Consider the following 20,296-nt stretch of genomic DNA (forward strand, 5'->3'; position numbering starts at 1 on the left):
TCGCTATCGCCACTTGGTAGGCTCGACGTTGAGCTCTAACCTGTGTCCAGTCAGATTCGGAGTGAGTTTTCTGCCACCGACGCTCTAGCCGTCTCAGCGATTGTTTCATCGCCCTCAGCTCCGAAGAAAACCACGGGGCTGTCCGGGCTCCATGCAATCGGAGAGGGCGCTTCGGAGCCAGACAGTCAATAGCCCTGGTTAACTCCGCATTCCAGCGGGCCACCAGGGAATCAGCTGAAAGGCCATCAACATGGGATAAAGCATCCCCTACCACTCTCTGGAAACCATTTGGATCCATTAAGTGGCGGGGGCGGACCATCCGAATTGGTCCCACCTCCCTGCAGAGGGGAAGGGTCGCGGAGAAGTCCAGTTGCACCAGGAAGTGATCTGACCATGGCACTTCTTTGGTTTCACTTTTACTTAGTGTCAGATCACCCACGTCACTAGAGGTGAATACCAGGTCTAAGGCATGTCCATGACTATGAGTTGGGCCCAACTTATTCAGGGACAGCCCCATGGAGGCCATGCTTTCCACGAAGTCCCGAGCGGCCCCTTGTAAGGTCGTGTCGGCATGGATGTTAAAATCCCCTAGGACAACCAAGCTAGGTGTCTCCAGGAGAACATCCGCCACGACCTGAAGCAGCTCGGACAGGGAATCCTTGGTGCAGCGGGGAGGTCGGTACACCAAAAGGAATCCTGTACTGCCCCTATTGCCCAACTTCCAGAACATGCACTCAGAAAACTGGGTCTTCCCAGTAGGACGCCTGATGCAAACTAGTGACTTCCTAAAAATCACTGCAACCCCCCCTCCCCACCCACATGACCTGGGTTGCTGTGCGTAAGAGAAACCCAGTGGGCAAGCGGCAGCAAGGACAGGCCCATCTGCTTCCTCCAACCAGGTCTCTGTCACACATGTTAAAATTAGCCTACATGGGTTATGTAAATGCAGCATTTTAGGATAAGTAATGATGGTTTTAGGGACGCGGGTGGTGCTGTGGGTTAAACCACAGAGCCTAGGACTTGCCGATCAGAAGTTTGGCGGTTCGAATCCCCGCGACGGGGTGAGCTCCCGTTGCTCTGTCCTTGCTCCTGCCAACGTAGCAGTTCAAAAGCACGTCAAAGTGCAAGTAGATAAATAGGTACTGCTCCAGTGGGAAGGTAAACAGCGTTTCCGTGTGCTGCTCTGGTTCATCAGAAGCGGCTTAGTCATGCTGGCCACATGATCCGGATGCTGTACGCCGGCTCCCTCGGCCAATAAAGCGAGATGAGCGCCACAACCCCAGAGTCGGTCACGACTGGACCTAATAGTCAGGAGTCCCTTTACCTTTAATGATGGCTTTTTGGAATATGGAAAGTAGCTTTTTGCCTAGTTTTGACTCATCCCATTGAAATTGTGGGTCCGGGCAATTGTCTCTGAGCCTCTGCATCCTGAAAGTGATCATGATTAATAATAACAGTCAACAGGAAAAGAAAAAAGAGAAACAGTGATGGGTGAGGACATCAAAAGAAATTTAAAAGACTGCATTCTTACAGAAATGCACTCAGCAGTATCCTTTCACCCACACACCACAAACACCAAATAGGGCACCACCCATTAATCACTTGAAGCCCCATTGATTTCAGTGGGAAAAAATCTATGGGGCTTTGAAGTATTAAACTTTGGCTGGGCCTACAGGCATCTGTTTGCAACTTGCAAGTTTCCATGGCCATTCATGTGTCTGGGGATTCAGAAACCAGAGGGTTGGACAAAGTAAGAGAAGCTGCCTTTAGTTTTGCTGAAAAATAGACACCCCCCCCCCCACTTCCAGAAACTGCCCCTGAATATCATTGCAAGAGAGAGGAGTATACAGGCAGTACCCCTGGGCTGAGACAAAACTGCATTGACTGAGGGAACTGGAACTTGGGGGGGGTAGGGGTGTCTGCAAGGACTTCTAAGGCCTCAGTTCACCTCCATCCTTCACCAGAGCAAGTTGTTCAATTGGAGCTTTCCAAGGTGCTGGAAATATTTTGCCTTGTGGACACCACTTTGAGACAGACCAGAACATATGGGAGATGGGCAGGTAAACAATTGGAAGTTGTCTCAGAAAAAATTATCTGATATGTTTGCGGGGCAGGGGGGAGGTGTTGAAAGAGGTAGTTTGTAAGTTTAATCCGAAGCTCCCTTCAGACAGGTTCTAGTTACAGGTAGGTAGCCATGTTAGTCTGCCATAGTCGAAACAAACAAACAAAATCCTTCCAGTAGCACATTAGAGACCAACCAAGTTTGTTATTGGTATGAGCTTTCCTGTGCAAGCACATTTCTTCAGAATAGGTTGTTAATCTATAAGAAGTGGGGGTCCTTTCTGGACCAGTGGGTCAGACCTTCATCTCCCCACCCTCGTGGGCTAACTTTGACAGGTGGGCGGAGTCACTCATCTGTCAATTATCTGATGCTGTAATGGTATCAGGTGATGGAGAGGTGAGTCGTCCTGCCCAGCTGCTTAAGGTAGTTCGTGGGTGACTGCAGGGGTGGGGAACCATTTTTACCCCAAGGGCCACATTGTCCTGGGTCAGGAGTTGGCTTCACCGGCAGAAGCAGCAGCCTGAAGGAGCAGAATACAAAGTGACTCCACCTTCTACTGATAAGCCTTCTTGCTCCTGATGAGAACCAGCTGGCTCCAGCCTTCTTAATTAGGGTTTCCAGCCTCAGTCAGTTGCTGGAAACAACATTTGTTGTTCCTGGCCAGACCTTGCTGCTTCTTGTGACCTTGGACACTCGGCGTTCTTGACCACCATATCGTCTGCCTACGTGAACTGAGATACTCCTGACCTTAGGGCTGGACTGGACCTTGTATATGGACTCTGCCTTCAGGCAAGTTCCCCCCTGAGACTAAGCTGGTTGGCTAGCTTCTCCCTCCACCGTGGCTGGCAGTACAGGGCTAGAACACGCATTCTGTTCTGGGCAACCTTATGGAGGCCACATGCCAGTGGGAGGTGAGGCAAGAAGCCGAAGTGGGAGCAGCAGTGGACCTTTGCCTAGTAGGCTGGTTTCTACACACATTCAAACCCACTCCTCTCTACCTTCCATCCAGGCAAATAAGAGGCGTTATCAGAGATCAGGGGCATATTCCAGACAGGCAAAAAAGCTCAAGGAAGGTGCAAAGAACAGCCAGTGAGGTGTATGGCCTGGAGAGGGGGAAGCAGTGCTGTCTGGAAAGAGTCACAATAAGAGGCCTGAAGGGCATACAGTGTGTGTGTGTGTGTGTGTGTGTGTGTGTGTGTATGTGTGTGTGTGTGTGTGTGTGTGTGTGTGTGTATATATATATATATATATATATATGCTTTCGTAGATTTTCACGGGTACAGGAATGCAGGTTTTGGTGTCCTCGGGTGTCTTCCCGTGTAAAAGTTGGGGTGTCTAGGCGACGTTTCGACGAGGTCTCACTCGTCATCTTCAGGCTGGTGCTTTCGGCTTCTTGTTACTGGAACAGAGCAGGATCTCAGTGTTTGAGTTCCTATAAATACTGTTGAGGGGGTGTGGTGTATAGCCTCCAATGTTCTGGGCAGAGAGGAAGTTCCCAGGCTAGTGTGCCTTTTCTTCTTTTGTTCCTTAATTACTTGAGGGATATCCTGAGTGATTTCTTGAGTGATATCCTGAGTACCACTTAGGTGGGTCATTAGGTGTGGATTAGTTGCTAAAGTCTTTGTGTCTTGACCTCTTGAACTTTGTGAAGAGTATTTCTGAGAAGATGGCTGTACTGCACTTAGTTGTGCTCTGGCTTGGCTTCGTGTATAGGGGCGAGCTGTGGTTTTGTGGCTTGTGTCAGCCAGATCTGTGTAGGGATTGCAGGGGGGTGCAGCATCCGGAGGTGCCTCCATGGTTTGGCTACTGGATGGTGTCTGTAATTTATCTGTGGAGAGGGTCTGGGTTTGGGTCTGGTGTGGTTGATTGGTGATGGCGTTCTGTGTGCCTCTGGATCTGGTGTCAGTTTTTGTGGGGAGGGCTAATTTCCAGATGTCTGGCAAGCGGGATGTGTCGTCACGCTTGTTCATGTTGTGAGGGTGTTTCTCTATCTCGATGGCTTCCATGATTATTCTCTTGTGGTGATGTTCCATGTTAAAGAGCAATTTGGAATCTGCAAAATTAATTTCGTGTCCTGTTTCTTTCATGTGTTGGAAAAGGGAGGAAGTTTTTTCTTCTTTTTTGACGGCATTCTTGTGTTCTGCGATACGTGCATTTATTCGTCTGTTTGTTTGTCCAATGTACGTGGCTGGGCAGACTTTGCAGGGTATTTCATAGACCCCTTGGTTTTCCAACTGGATTTTATCCTTGGGGTTTCTGAGGATATTGGCTATTTTTTGGTTGGTGCAAAAGGCTGTTTTGATATTGTGTTTATGGAGGATTTTGCTAATTTTATCTGTAGTGCCCTTGATATAAGGAAGGAGGGCCATGCCATTGTTTTCTTCTGTGTCTTGGTTTTTGGGGGGTGTTTCTTTTTGGATTAGCTTCGTAACCCTGTTTTGCTGGTATCCATTGGCAATTAACACATTTGAGAGATTCTGTAACTCAGTTGTCAAGTGGTCTTTGTCAGCCAGGCGTTTGGTTCTGGAGATGAGAGTCTTGGCTACGGAGTTTATTTGTGCAGGGTGGTGGTGTGATTGTGCATGTAAGTAGCGGTTGGTGTGTGTTTTTTTCCGGTAGATAGTGTGTCCTAGGGAGCCATCCGGTTTTTTGTAGATTAGGACGTCAAGGAAGGGAAGTTGGTTGTTGGCTTCTATTTCCATAGTGAATTGTATTTTGGGGTGTAGGCTGTTGAGATGTGTGAGGAAGCTATCCAGTTTTTCCTTCCCGTGTGGCCAAATTACAAAGGTGTCGTCAACATATCTGAGCCAAAGTTTGGGTTTGTGTTCTGACTTGTCTAAAGCATTGGTTTCAAAGTGTTCCATGTACAGGTTTGCGATGACCGGTGAGAGGGGTGATCCCATAGGTGCTCCTTCTATCTGTTTGTATCTTTGTCCATTGTGGATGAAGTACGTGTTGGTTAGGCAGTGGTTGGTCAGGTCCAAGATGTATTCGGGGGGATTGTATTTGTTTTGAATGGCTGTCAAGGCTTCATTAATGGGCACTTGTGTGAAGAGAGATACAACATCGAAGCTCACAAGTAGGTCATTAGGATGTAGGTTTTCCTCCCTTTTCCAACACATGAAAGAAACAGGACACGAAATTAATTTTGCAGATTCCAAATTGCTCTTTAACATGGAACATCACCACAAGAGAATAATCATGGAAGCCATCGAGATAGAGAAACACCCTCACAACATGAACAAGCGTGACGACACATCCCGCTTGCCAGACATCTGGAAATTAGCCCTCCCCACAAAAACTGACACCAGATCCAGAGGCACACAGAACGCCATCACCAATCAACCACACCAGACCCAAACCCAGACCCTCTCCACAGATAAATTACAGACACCATCCAGTAGCCAAACCATGGAGGCACCTCCGGATGCTGCACCCCCCTGCAATCCCTACACAGATCTGGCTGACACAAGCCACAAAACCACAGCTCGCCCCTATACACGAAGCCAAGCCAGAGCACAACTAAGTGCAGTACAGCCATCTTCTCAGAAATACTCTTCACAAAGTTCAAGAGGTCAAGACACAAAGACTTTAGCAACTAATCCACACCTAATGACCCACCTAAGTGGTACTCAGGATATCACTCAAGAAATCACTCAGGATATCCCTCAAGTAATTAAGGAACAAAAGAAGAAAAGGCACACTAGCCTGGGAACTTCCTCTCTGCCCAGAACATTGGAGGCTATACACCACACCCCCTCAACAGTATTTATAGGAACTCAAACACTGAGATCCTGCTCTGTTCCAGTAACAAGAAGCCGAAAGCACCAGCCTGAAGATGACGAGTGAGACCTCGTCGAAACGTCGCCTAGACACCCCAACTTTTACACGGGAAGACACCCGAGGACACCAAAACCTGCATATATATATATATATATATATATATATATATATATATATATATAAAATATAAAACACCAATACAACAATACATTGATCATTGACTTCTCCCTCCCCGCCCCTTCCATGGTTCCTTTTAGTTATTCATTGCTTCTGCATATTCTAATTGCTCCATATATTTTTTCCCCTTTCTTATTAGATCTGCTTTATTTATTCTACTGAATTTACTCTAATACGGCTAACATTTTAACCCATTTACAATGATTCGTCAGATATTCTACAAACATTTATCCATGTTCTTTTAAAACTCTTCCTTCCTGCTTTCTTATTCTGTTAATTAGGTTTGCTAATTCTACATATTCCATCAATTTCATCTGCTACTCCTCCGTCATTGGTACTGTTCCCTCCATCCACTTCTGGGCACATATCATTTGGACTGCCGTAGTAACATAGAGAAACAAATTCTTTTGATCCCTGGGTACATCTGTGGAGGGTCACATTTAGCCCACAAGGCTGAGGTTATTTTTGATCCCGAGGCAAGCATTTCAGGTGGTGTTCAACTAAGATTTATTCAGAACAGATCTATTGAGATAAATGAATCGAACTTGTTCATTACTTTCACTGGGCTTGTTCTGAGTAAAATCTAGTTGAATACTATGAAAGGAATATTTTAATATGAGGGTGTGTTTTTTAAAGAATGTGAAATATATACTTACTTGAATTCTTTAGAATGTTTCCTTCTATGTTGATGTTAGTTATATGTTCTAAGTTTCAAAAATATTCACTTATCCTCAAAGTGTTGGAAAAGCAGGCCTCTGGTATGAACAAAACCAAAGGAATTAAGCCTGCTTTCATTTCCGCTCCCAGGTCAGCAGTTTTGACAGTATTTTCCATTGCAGACAGACATAAATAAATGTGAGTCCCTTTCCAAGATTAGGTTGTATAACAGAATAAGTACAAAATGTGCTGTTAGGTAGGTGTGGAAAAACATATTTAAATGTGCTCTGAAGACACTTTTGCTCTAATATTTTGGTTGGTGGTCTGCTGGTGGTCTGTGATGCTCTTTTATTGAATGCATACAGAGCAGTTGTCATCACTCACTGCTTAGAGGAGACCGAAGACTGTAGGGTGGGAGTTAGGGCAGCATGAAGGATGAGCTGCAGTAACAATAACCCCTCCTTTCTGCTCACAGTAATCCAACTAATAATGCCCAAGGATGCATCAGTCCACTATAGAGAAGTGAGGATGCAAGTTCCCTACCACAAAATAAATAAGGGGGGGAGAGAATTATAGTCCATCACAAACGTTGCCAGAGAACATCAGTTTGCCACCATTGTGGGACCCCAAACCTTGCATCTGAAGTCTCCATTTTGCCTGGAAAGTTTCGCTGGCAAAGGTCTATCTAAGGTCTGTCTAAGGCAAAGGCTGCTTTCCATCTCTGCTTCCACCTTCTGAAATGGAAAAGGTAAGAGTAGAGTGGAGTCAACACTGGTGTTGTTGCTGCTTATCTGAATGGTTCTGGGGTGAGCCTGAGGTTGGAGCCATGCAGGTCCACTAAAAAGCACTGGATTGGTGGTGCCAATCTGTGGTGGCTCTGCCATACCCTTAGTAGAAAAGTCCTCTTTCGAGGATGACCTGGAGCAACCCAAGGCAAGCCTTTAAAAACTGTAAGACAGAGATGTTTCCATGTAAAAAAAATCCTTATGGCTATGAAACTTCAAAACAAAAGGGGGGAAATTGAGTGCTGCACACCCCAAGTCCACATTTGACCACCAAAGCCATTGCAAGTTGTGGGTGGGTGGGCTTTGTGTTTGGAGAATGTGTATCAAACCACCATCCCAGTAATGCAAAGGATTTGTTGAGAGACTCAGGAAAACCACATTGTGGCAGAGAAAAGGGAGGGGAGCTAAAGGAAGAGCATATCTCCCCCACCCATTTGGCCTTTTCTTGGGAGCAGAAGTGGAATTCAACCCAGGTCTTTGTGACTCATCAGAGCTCACACACTGAACTTCTACATTTCTCCTCAGGCCTCACAATTGTGAGTTCACCCAGTGATTTAACTTTGTTTGCTGGTTATGAAAACAAAAGTTATAGCCCACTTTTAAGTGCATTAATATTGGGTGGGAAGACATCATAAACTGGCCTAGCATATGTTTTCCAGCACAAGGACTGCATTCTCCTGTGGGAGACCTACTAGGGGTTTACAGTGTATGCCAGTGCTGGGCAGGGTCAGAGGCATAGGGAAGTGGAGCAATGACTGTGATTTAATGTTGTACCGTGGGCTTCATTCCAGCAGTGCAAAGGCCAGATGTTTCTACACCCCTTCTCTATCTCTCATTCCAGTTAAGCAAGAAGCCTCATCATAGTTTAAGGAAACTTTCCAACCAGGCAAAAGTATTCGAGAGTACAGAATGAGCTTGGTAAGTGGTATGGCACAATGACCATCCCAAGGACCAGTTACAGTGGCCTGAAGTGCTATATTTGGCCCACAGGGTAGAGGCTTCCTACTCCATCATAAAATAAATGATAATTAGCTGGTCAGGATGCTGAGAGTCGCTGGGAGACCCCCTTTCCCCTCACGAAGCTGCATTTCCCAGAATCCCCTGGGAAGAGGGATTGACTGTTAAACCACTCTGTGAATTGTAGGTCTGTGAGGAGACTATAGATCTCCTAACAACTCTCAGCACCCTTAATAAACTACAATATCCAGATTGGGGGCGGGTAGGGGGAGCCATGACTGTTTAAAGTGGTAGGATACTGCTTTAAATGTATGGTGCAGATATGACTGGAGTCTTTCGGTCCACTTCAAATGCAGAAAACTGCAGTCTCAGTACATTCTTGAACCACTCCTGCAAAACAGTGATAGTCTCTCGGATTTGTAACCTGCCAATTCCAAATGGCTCATGTTGGATAATAGTAACTTCACAGCCAATGAATTAGAACCAGTTAAATTAGAAAACTTAAAAACCTGCCTCCACAACAATTCTCTAGCTGTGAAGGTTCAAGCAGTTTCAGTAATCAAATATTCCTTTTCAAAGTCATGTTTTAAAGACCAGCTTGATGTTTTTCCACCTTGCCCCTATACGTCTGGAATTCCAGCATGAAGCGCTTTGTACAAATATTGAGCGTAATATGTTATTTTTCATAACTGTGAAAAACATAGCATTTGAGAGGAATGAAGTTTAGCCAAGGGTCAAGCTGAGAGATGTGATGTGATCAAAGCATCTTTCAAACAATAATTTATGAGGCTATAATCCAAGGGCAGATCAGGCTGAATTCACCTATCTATTTATTGTTCATCAATGTGCATGATCTATTTTTCATCAAAGAGGAAACAAACTGAAATGATCACATAGCGTATATATGTGAATCTTTATAAAAACATCCATCTCCTCTACTTTCATGGAGTTATGCAAGCCCCTCTTCCCCAGGCGGTAAGAAGCCGGAGATATCACTGCAGGACTTAGTTTTCCTTGGCGGAGAGAGTAGCGGAGATGCGTGATGTCTTTGTTATATTTGTTTCATATAATAAATACCCAAGCATACTTGAAGCAAATCGGCTTCTATAGCAGGAAGCAAAACCTTTCATTCTCCCTCAGATTTGTAGAGCAACAGTGGATGGGCCCCCAAGTCTGCCTCCCGTCAGTGTTAAAAGAATATTCAACAACTCTCTTAAGGGACTGTGAGTTAGTACAGTGGTACCTCGGGTTACATAGCTTCAGGTTACATACACTTCAGGTTACAGACTCCGCTAACCCAGAAATAGTACCTCGGGTTAAGAAGTTTGCTTCAGGATGAGAACAGAAATTGTGCTCCAGCGGCACGGCGGCAGCGGGAGGCCCCATTAGCTAAAGTGGTGCTGCAGGTTAACCAGAGTTCTGGATCTCCGGAATGAATTAAGTACTTAACCCGAGGTACCACTGTATCTGGAGAAGGGGCCATCTGCATTCCAATGCAGTGTCAAAAGAAGAACCTAACTTTAACCTACTGGCATACATAGCAGGAAGGCTTCCCATTTCAGAAGATTGCCATCCAACTTGTGGGAGGTGATCAGTGTCTTGCTCACTGCTTCAGGTCCCAAGTGTTGGTCTGAAGAAAACTCTGATTTGGATGATGTGCTAGTCACCCCAGACCCCTCAGGGAAGGCTCCTAAGAAGCAGCAGCACCTCCTCAGGATCAAACCCCCTGCATCCTGCTGCTTCTGAAGAGCTTTCCCTGTGGTGGAGGCTCTTGAGAAGCAGAACCTACAGGATCGAAGCCTCCCTCTCTGCCGGGAGGGAGGAAAGAAGGTCAACAACCATCCTTTATCCACCTCTTCCCTAACTTTCCCTTCAGTCTGGGGTGGAGCTGAAGCAGGATTCGCCCCTCCCTGCCTTCGGCCTCTTTTTTAGCATTTCCCAGCCTGCCATTTCCTGTTCCTTTCTCCTTACTTGTCCTCAGCTTTCCTGTTTCCTTTTCCTGGCCTGGAATTAATCATAGTTTCCAGGTCAAGCACCCCCATAGGAATTGCAACGTGGTTGGCTCCTGTCATCGCTTTCTGACTGCCTGAACCTTCAGCACAGACAACAGCCTCGGATGAACCGCTTGGCTCCTGGACCTCCTCCAGCTGCCCCACCAGAGAGTGCAGAGTCCCCTCCTCTCCCCACCCTTTCTGTCTTGCTCTTACATACAAGTCACAGAATGGCAGATGTAATGAGTCACAATGTAAACAAACGGTTTTCTATGCATTCCTGCATTCCAAGCTGACTTTCCTTGGATGCATCACCGGGCTATTATCCAGACCGTCTACCATTATCTTTATTCCCCAAACCTTTAGGAAAAAAATACTGTTTCCGCAGGATGTTTCCAGATTTTGGTATGCTGGAATCAAGACATATATAAATAAATTTTCTGCAAAAACAGAAATTTGTCACCACCTGGAACAATTTATGTCAGTCTTTTCACATTGTGTTCTTTTTGGTTCACTGTGTGCTCTGCTTTTGTTTCTGGAGTCTACGAAATGTGGACACACGGAATGTTGACAGTCCTTCCTAAGGCAACAAGAGTCCATAACTTGTTTGGGGTTAGATCTTTAAGTACCAACTCTCAAGGGTGAATACTGGCTACATAACAGAAACTGCCTGGTCGACAAGACCCTGGAGAGGGACTGTTTGTTTTTAAAAACATGCCATGGGCAACAGCCCTCAGCCGGTGTTGGCCTATAACTAGACCCAATGGAATCAGGTAGCAGGAGATCCTACTGAGAACTCACCGTCCCTTCAAAAAAAAGCAACATTGTGTAGAATAGCTCCTTGCGGAAGATAAATGTTCACAAAAAATATTGGTTAGTTGTGGTTGGTTGGATGCTTCTTCAAAATACTTCTCTGTTTCTTTTTCCGTTCTCCATTCCAAAGCCAAAAATGCTTGCAATCATTCCTCCTTCCAAACTGGATCCCCACCCCCTGTCCAATCTTCCACCATTTGCATCCCCATTGCCCCTTAATTCACCTTCCTTTCCATCTTCACTCTTTGGAACATCTTGTTGCTGACTTCCGTGCTTCTTTATAACATAAAGCAGAACACTTCTGGAACACCTATTTATCTTCGAAGGATAAACAGTTTATTTCATATCCCTTTTAAAGAGATTTGGAAATGCATCCGTATCTCTAAGAATAGAGATAACAGAGGAGTAAATGCAGGCATGTCCAATGTGAAGCTGGAAAGGATCTGAATGTCATCACGTTCAGCCTCTGAAGACCAGTGGAGAATCGATCACCATCATTTCTTAAAGTTTCTTATAGAAACCAGGCAAACAGTTTGGCTCCAGGGATCTGGGACAGCTAACAGCCTCTGCATTCTAAAGTCAGCTTTTATTCAGACTGCACAGCTAAAGAGGGGAGCGAAATTTAATTCAGTTTGCATTCAAAGGTGAACCTACCTAATTCACATTTCTAAAACAACATATGGGCCCAAACTCAGCCGTCCTTTGAAATCCACACTTCTCTGACCTTTGTGATGCGGTTCTTCAGTCAAGTAAATGCATATACTAGGGTAAAGGGTGCTTATAAATATATATGTTAGCAAAAATAATATATGAAAATGCATTATATCAGGGGAAAATGCTTTACAAAAATGTGTCCTGTATATTAGGAAAAATGGCATACAAAATGTATATATTTGGAGAAATTTGCACTAAAATGCTGGTGAAGACATGTTTTTAAAAAGAGACAAAGTGCAAACTGATGTGGAGAAGTGAATGTAAGATTGGGGAAATTAGAAAAAGAGAGCTTCATGGCCCTAGTGCAGCACTCTTAACCACTATGCCACATGTGCTAATTGAATCCCACCTGAAAATAGTATCAACCTGGAAGTGATTTCAGTTTAAGGCAGTTACCTATGTTCCGAAGATATATATTTTTCAAAGTGCAAATTACTATTTGTATACCTTTATGCGGTATGTTCGAAGGTTGTTGACTTTACTGATCAGATTTTAATCAAATATCTCTCTGAAATTAGATTGCAATCGTTCACTGTGCTGCAGAAAAGTATGTTAATAGGGAGCTTTTGTACTCCAGAAAATTATAATGTGGAATTATACTTCAAAATGCTAGGGCAGAGCGGGGGGGGGGGGGGTGAAGCCTGCCAGTAATTTTTAAGAAGGGAGGGCAAAGGGGTATCAAAGAAGCTAGTAAAAAGCTAAAGCACAAAGAAAGCTTTGAATCAGAAGACCAAATGTTTTCTTTTTCCGGCAGAATTGCTAGAACGCAGGTGCCCAAACATTTGCCCTCTATTCCTCTTTCTGCCTCAACTTGTTGTTAATATAAAGAGAGCTCACCTGATGATTGCCGTTTAAACATCCTCAGTCTGTGAACTGTTTTCTCTTGATATACTTTGTGCAATTGCACATTGTCTCCTCTAATAAGCATACAGTAGTTCTGTTTGTTCTTTGTTGTCAGGGGTTCAGGGAGAGAGGCGCAGATGAGGGAGGAGACTGAGAGCGAGGGGGAAGGATCCCAGGGCGACGAGGAAGAGGATGACAATGACCCGAGGTTGTCCATGAGTCCTTCCAGTGAATTGGAGGATTCCCAAAAGGGAGCCCCCCTGGTCAGGCCAAGGGGAGCCAAAGGGGGAAGTAGTCAGGAGCAGGGCAGCGGCGGGGGAACCCCCAGTGGGAGTTGGAGATCGGGACCGGCTTCTCCGCCGGAACGGAGTGAAGGGGGTGGAGCTACCAGTGTGTCAGACGGAGCAGAGCAGGAAGCAGAGAGGGGAAGGAGATCGGGGCAAGACGTCCTGTCGGAAGGGGCGGAGAGTAGTACCGGGAGCAGTGTAACTGTCGAAAGGAAGGTCAGAAGCAGCGTACGCGCGCTAAGTTCAAATGTGGAGGCGCGCGGAAGTGAGGAGAGCCCGGGGGAGGAGCCTGGTCCCAAAGCACGAAGGAGGGGGGAACAGGCGTCAGAGGATTCAGCCTCTGAGGAATCCCGGAGGGAGGGAACCCAGGGGGGCAGAAAGACCCTGCGGAAAAGGAAGGAGAGGAAGAGGTGTCCAGCACAAGCCTCTTAAACTGGTGTAGAGGCGGGACTGATTCAGAGGGGACTTCAGCGGTCTAAGCCTAACAGACGTAGGGCCACGCGCCTCGGATGTGAAGCTAACAATGTTCTTCAATAAAAGCTTCTGTATATAAGCTGGACTGGACTTTGGTCTCTTGTGAGCTGGGACCTCGGGTGGCCCTGACATTTGTTGTATCCTTTTTTGTTTTAGATTACTATATAGCATCTTGATATTAATTTTCTGAGCAAGCCCTCCTTCTATTTCCTTTGCAGTTCCCGTCATTGCAATTATTATCTTTTTGTAAGATTTTTTATAGCTCAGATGGTGTGAACTACTTATATATATTTTATCTTCACAACGGCCCTACATAGTTTTCTTTTTCAGAGTCATCAGGTGAGGGTGTGTGTGTGCAGAGCTATTTGATATGCCCAGTGTATAAAATACAGAGTTCTCTTTTCTGTGCTTGCATTTGCTGGATCACACCCTGAAAAGACTTCAGATGGGTTCTTTGAAATATATTTGGGAAGCCAGTTTTCAATTGCTCGCTTTTAGCAGTGGTACAGGAAACAAGAAATAGAAGTCCTGCCACAAGGCGACCTTATGAATCTGTTCTTCAAGAGTATTAAACAACCCTTGTTAAAATTAGAACGTTGCTTAAATATTTGCCCAGCCCACAAAGGACAGAGACTGAGGTCTTCTTTCAGTACCCAGGTCTAGCTGAATAGGAATATAGGAAGATGCCTTATGAAAGGTCAGCCGATGAGCTGGATCACGCAACACGTGCAGACTCTTCCCCGTGTCCTTCCTGCTGCTGTGCTAAACTAAACTAAACCAAGGTTTGGCTTAGACTGTTGTCCAACTGGAACGCTCATGGTCAAGGCCCCTCCTCACTAAATGCAAGCTGTAGCCAAGAACAAACCCTGCCCTGCAAAATTCAGAGAAGTGCAAATGTTTTAGTTCTCGTGCTGTTTCCAATGGCTCCAATCTGGGTGGTTCACATTTAAATGCCAACTGAATTCAATTTCTCCTCCCTACCAATAGTGTTCCTTTCCCCCTCCCTCCTTCTATAATGTTTTCTCTGAAGTAAGTACCATTCACCAAAGGTACTTTACAATGTTAATTAAAAGCTTATTCCTTGAAAGTACTGCCCCCTATCTTGTTTCCTTTCCAGGGAGGCTAGGAAATTAGCAATATTCTAGGGAGAGGGGCTTAACTGCTCCCTAATGAGTCAGTTTCTGTTCTGCACTAGGATGGAAGAAGCTTTAATTACTGGGGGTTTTATTGGTTTTCTTGTACACTCAAGGCAGCCCAGACAGTGGACACAACCCTGAATAGGGTCACCAAATGAAGAAACCAGCAGTTGTGTTTACACATTGAGAAAGAATGCTCTCAACCGTTACCTTTATTCATTCCTGCCAGAGGAACAGTCACCACATCTTGAAGATCCCTTTCATTACTACTGTGCCTATTACATAACATTTGCTTGCTTCTTTCCACTTATAACCAAGGAAAACAGACCTTTTAAACATGGCAACAAATCCCTTCAGTTCGAGAATTTGTTTTACCCACATACAAGGAAGCCTTTGGAAAAGTTGCACCATTCATTGGGGTGGGGATTCAAGTGAAGTCGTCCAGATTTCAACCCTATGATCTTTTCCTTAAATGGAAAATCTCCTTGTATTTCAAAGAAAACCAAAACTTGTGTCTTTAATTTTGGTACAGTCTTCAAAGGTTTGTTTTTACCCCCTAAGAAATTACTAGCACATGGCAACAAATATAATTATCCATTTTGCCATACATGAGATTTAAAGCTAACGACTGAGCCTCTTGGGCTTGATGATCAAAAGGTTGGCGGTTTGAATCCCCACAACGGAGTGAGCTCCCGTTGCTCTGCCCCAGCTCCTGCCAACCTAGCAGTTCGAAAGCATGCCAGTGCAAGTAGATAAATAGGTACCACTGTGGCGGGAAGGCAAATGGCATTTCCGTGTGCTCTGGCACTTTTCACGGTGTCCCGTTGCACCAGAAGCAGTTTAGTCATGCTGGCCACATGACCCAGAAAGCTCTCTGTGGACAAACGCTGGCTCCCTCGGCCTGAAAGTGAGATGAGTGCCACAACCCCATAGTCACCAAGATTGGAGTTAACCATCCAGGGGTCCTTTACCTTTACCTTACCACATGAGATTTACAGCATCCAGTTTAACTTTGGGCATCTCCAGACATCCTTTTTATTGTACTCATGTTGGTATTAGGGGAGTCATATGTGTTTCCCCTCTCAATACTTTTTGCACCTACAAAGGCTTTAGGGTGGTCATATGGCTTCATTTCCAGTCAGTGGGTATTTCCTGCTGAAATCCAATAACTTTTTATACTGCAAATGTTCTGGGGGAGGGGGTTTGTCCCGCTTTTGCTGCAGCCCTTCCAGACAGCAGTGATATGGTAGCATTTGGGAAGCATTACAGAACAATTAAGCAGAATAAATACACCAGTAATGCCCTATTCTTGCATCAAGAGACTCTGTGGCAGAATACACCAGCAATTATCTCCAGGGTACTCCTCAATCCTGAGTCTACTCTTCACTTTTCTATCTGCTTGAGCATAGGTCCACTGGAGCAAGCCTGGCCCAATACATTTTGGTACCTGAGGTAAACCACAAAATGGCACCCCTCTCCCCACCAGGGAAGAAGGCAGGAGCGAAGATCGACATCAGGGACAAGGTGGAATAAAGAGCAACATCAGGATCCATTCCCCCTATGGATCCTACCGCTTGAGGTGGTTGAATCTCCTCGCCTCATGGGTCTGCCAGACCTGCACTGCAGAAAGCTTTTATTTGTAAGGGAAAAGACAGCAAATAAAGGGAAGAAGTAACAGTGGGGCAGCACCTGTAGGACCTGACTGCTCTCTTGATGTTCAAACACTGGACCAGAATCGCAGTAATTCCATTCTAAGCAACTTGGTAATTATGGCAGGACAGAATCCATAATAACCATGCTGTTCACGCAAACCCTGTAGTTGTTCGCCTGTACCCAGGTAGTAGCTGATGTGCTAGTTGTGCTTGTTTTTGTCCAATTCCCCCATTAATTCTTGACCCTTTGCTTTCATGGCTCTTAAACATGAGCAGTCTTTGGTCCTTCTTCTTGGTGTTAGATTTGTTGGTTGCTAGACATGCAAATAGGTGAGAAATGAAGGAATCAGTGTTGATGCCAGAATTTTTCTGATGCTTTGAAAGCAGAGCAAGTCCGTCCATGCAGGTCTGAGGGAAGCAATATTCGGTGGGGCTCTCCCAGCACAAAGTCTAAAGGGACACACATATAGTCTCTTGCTTCTCTTGCTCAGCTTCCTGGTGGCACCTCTTCCACTCATACTGGGAAGTGGTTCAGAAGTGGAAGATAAACAAACAAAGCATCGGAGCTGGTGTCATATGAGACATTATTATATAAGATACTTCTTAGGTAAAGATTACATCTTCAGCAGTATTGTTCTCCTTACCACCACACTCAAATCTGTAGCTTACCACAAAGGTGACTCACTATTGCCACTCCCTGTGGTAGAAGCCAACATGGGCAATGCTGTTGAAGCAAAGCATTTAGGATTTAGGATGCAACAATGTACGAACAAGTTTGAAGCACTTATGTTATTTGGAGGTTTAATTTTTCTTGTTTCTTTTTCAGTCTAACCATACATTTAAGGCGTACTTTTACCACTTGGATAGCCTTTCATAGAATTATAGAGTTGACTCAAAGGGTTATCTTGTCCAACCACCTGAAATGCGGGAATCTCAGCTCAGATTGCCATCCCACCTCTGTTTAAAAACCTCCAAAGGAGGAGACTCCACCACCTTCTGAGGGAGTCCATTACACTAGTGAACAGCTCTGATTGTCAGTAAGTTCTTCTTGGTGTTTAGTTGTATACCTGGAGGAGTATCTCCACCCCCATCATTCAGCCCAGACACTGAGGTCCAGTTCCAAGGGCCTTCTGGGAAAGTTACAGGGAACCAAGCAGAAGGCCTTCTTGGTAGTCATGCCTGCCCTGTGAAACACCCTCCTGTCAGATGTCGAGGAAATAAACAACGGCCTGACTTTCAGAAGACATCTGAAGGCAGTCTTGTATACGGAAGTTTTTAGTGTTTGATGTTATGCTGTGTTTGGTGTTTTAATTTGTTGGAAGCTGCCCAGAGTGGCAGAGTCAGATGAGCAACATATAAATGATAAATTGTTGTCATTGGAATCTTCTTTCTTCTAACTTGAAGCCATTGGTTCTGGTCCTAGCCTCCTGAGCAGGAGAAAATAAGCTCGCTCCATCTTCCATGTGCTCAGCAACTCACAGGAACTCAGTTCCGGCACCTCTCAGGCGGGTGGCATTGTCATTCTAAGAGAATGAGGGGTGGGTTCATGGTGAGCTCTGGCACCTCTTTTTCTAGAAAAACAGCACTGCAATGGATAGCCTTTTAAATATTTGAAGATTCCTATCATACCTCCTCAGTCTCCTCCAGGCTCAACATACCCAACTCCCCCAACCATTAAAAAGAGGACTTGGTTTCCAGATCCTGTATCATCTTTGATTCTCCCAAAGAATCCTGAGAACTGTAGTTTAAGTGTGCTGGGAACTGCCGCTCTGTGACAAACTACAGTTCCCATGATCCTTTTGGAGAAGCCAACACTTTAAATGTCCTTTAAATGTATGGTGTAAGGTGACCTTCTTTCTACTGTGTCTGTTTCCTTTCTGCTGATGGGCACTTTGGGTAGTTTCTTAAATCCCTGAGATTTGGTCAGCCTTTACCAGGAACCAAGACTTTAGTGTGACAGGCCCTGCGCTGAGGAACTCCTTGCCAACAGACGTTCGGCAGGAGACCTCCATGATTTCTTCCAGTCATCATTTAAAAACAGTATTGTTCAGACAGACAAGAACAGGAAATTCACCAATCAGTTTTTGATAGATGTTGTTGATGTTTTTACTGTTACTATAGGATTGTGTTTTTAGGTGTACCATATACCACCTTGCTATAATTTCTATGGATGTGCAGTTTGTAAATATTTAAATAAAAATAAATATTATTCATTGCCTTTGTTTGTTGCTTTGTACAAGAAAGAAAAGCATCACAGCTACTTAAAAACAAGTTAAAATACAAAGAGGTAAAATAAATTAAAGACCAATAATAATAATATCTTAAAATTCCTTTCTCTTTGTGTACTTTTGAGGGTCGAAATGTATAAAGATAATGCTTTTGGTTGCAATGCACAAAATTGTATTGATTGCTTTGATTTGTATCCTGCTTCTTCGGTGGAATCTCCAAGCAGCAAGCAACATTAAGAAAACAATACAGATACAGTACAGGTACTTCACAATCCCTTTCCTGACTCCTCCTTGCTTCACCTTTTTCAGGGCAACTGCCCTGTCATCGCCATATGATAGGGAAGTGACAAAGGGCACAGTGCATCTGATGCAGAAGCAGGCAATATCTTGTCAGGGACTGGCAGGGCTCTGAAGAGTGTGTGGCAATGGCTGGGGGACACTGACCCAGGAGAGGAGGTCAGCAATTTATGGGGTTTTGTGCCACCCATAAGGCATCTATGAGGGCTGGAGGAAGGTGAATTTATTATGTCCCATCAATGTGAGGATTTCAGCCTGTGCAAGAAGACTGTCCCCGTTCTCTTCCCCCTGTGTTTTCCCTACCCCTTCTCCAAAAGCGATCTAGGAGCTTCCCCAACCCCCCTGGAACAGACTTAGAGGGTGCACAAGAGCAAAAGAAGAGGGAGGGAATATTCTGTTACTGAAATATACTTGGAGTCGAGAGTGGATTTCATGCTCTTTATTCAGCTCATAGTGGGGAGGAGGAATGGAATTTCCCTCAGAATGTCTGCTTTATATACATTATTTACACAATGGGCCCCACATGATTGGCTAATTCCGGGATTCTCCTATAGGCCAATCAGGTTGCGGATTCACTTCCACCTGGAGCTGGATTTGGGGGCTCCTGTGGACCAATCAGACTGCTGCATTCTGGATCCTATTGTTCTAGGACCAATCAGACTGCTGCATTCTGAATCCTATTGTTCTAGGACCAATCAGACTGCTGCATTTTGGATCCTATTCAACTCAGTACATAACAGTTACACAAGGAGAAATAATTCTGCTAATGGAACAAGATTTACATAGCATTCCACCTTGTTTACTTTTTCTTCCTTTCTCCATCTTTGATTTCTGCAGCATCCCTATAAGCCAGAGTTGGCATTTCATATCTAAATATTATAGACCCTTTCATTTTTCCAAGTCCTATTTAAGTAATTTGCATGTACAACAGTTCCACAAACTACTGATCTGTTATCAGGCACAATCTAAAGCGCCGGTTATTTTCTATAAAGCCCTACACAGCTTGCATCCAAGCTATCTTAAGTACAGTGGTACCTCAGGTTACAGGTGCTTCAGGTTACAGATGCTTCAGGTTACAGACTCCGCTAACCCAGAAATAGTACCTCGGGTTAAGAACTTTGCTTCAGGATGAGAACAGAAATCGCAAAAACGGCAGGAGGCCCCATTAGCTAAAGTGGTGTCTCAGGTTAAGAACAGTTTCAGGTTAAGAATGGACCTCCAGAACAAATTAAGTTCTTAACCCGAGGTACCACTGTACTAAAGGTAAAGGTATCCCTGCCCGTACGGGCCAGTCTTGACAGACTCTAGGGTTGTGCGCTCATCTCACTCTAGAGGCCGGGAGCCAGCGCTGTCCGGAGACACTTCCGGGTCACGTGGCCAGCGTGACGAAGCTGCTCCAGCAAACCGGCACCAGAGCAGCACACGGAAATGCCCTTTACC

This window comes from Podarcis melisellensis, assembly GCF_964234715.1.
Source record: "Podarcis melisellensis genome assembly, chromosome: 9".
Lineage (NCBI taxonomy): Eukaryota > Metazoa > Chordata > Lepidosauria > Squamata > Lacertidae > Podarcis > Podarcis melisellensis.